Source organism: Micropterus dolomieu, linkage group LG04 (assembly GCF_021292245.1).
Source record: "Micropterus dolomieu isolate WLL.071019.BEF.003 ecotype Adirondacks linkage group LG04, ASM2129224v1, whole genome shotgun sequence".
In the NCBI taxonomy this organism is placed as follows: domain Eukaryota; kingdom Metazoa; phylum Chordata; class Actinopteri; order Centrarchiformes; family Centrarchidae; genus Micropterus; species Micropterus dolomieu.
The window spans coordinates 20,455,396-20,455,709 of record NC_060153.1 but is presented as its reverse complement, the minus strand read 5'-3'; positions in this window follow the sequence as shown (position 1 = coordinate 20,455,709).

The following is a 314-nucleotide window of genomic DNA, read 5'->3' as shown; positions in this document are numbered from 1 at the left end:
TAGCACAGAGACAGCACTGGTGAAAATTACTAACGACCTCCTTATTGCATCAGACAAAGGACTTGTCTCTGTACTGGTTTTATTAGATCTTAGTGCTGCATTTGATACCATTGACCATCAGATCCTATTGCAGAGACTGGAATATTTCATTGGCATTAAAGGAACCGCTCTAAGCTGGTTTAAGTCCTATTTATCAGATCGATTTCAGTTTGTACATGTTAACGATGAGTCCTCCATGCATGCCAAAGTTAGTCATGGAGTTCCACAAGGATCTGTCCTCGGACCAATCCTCTTCACTTTATATATGCTTCCTT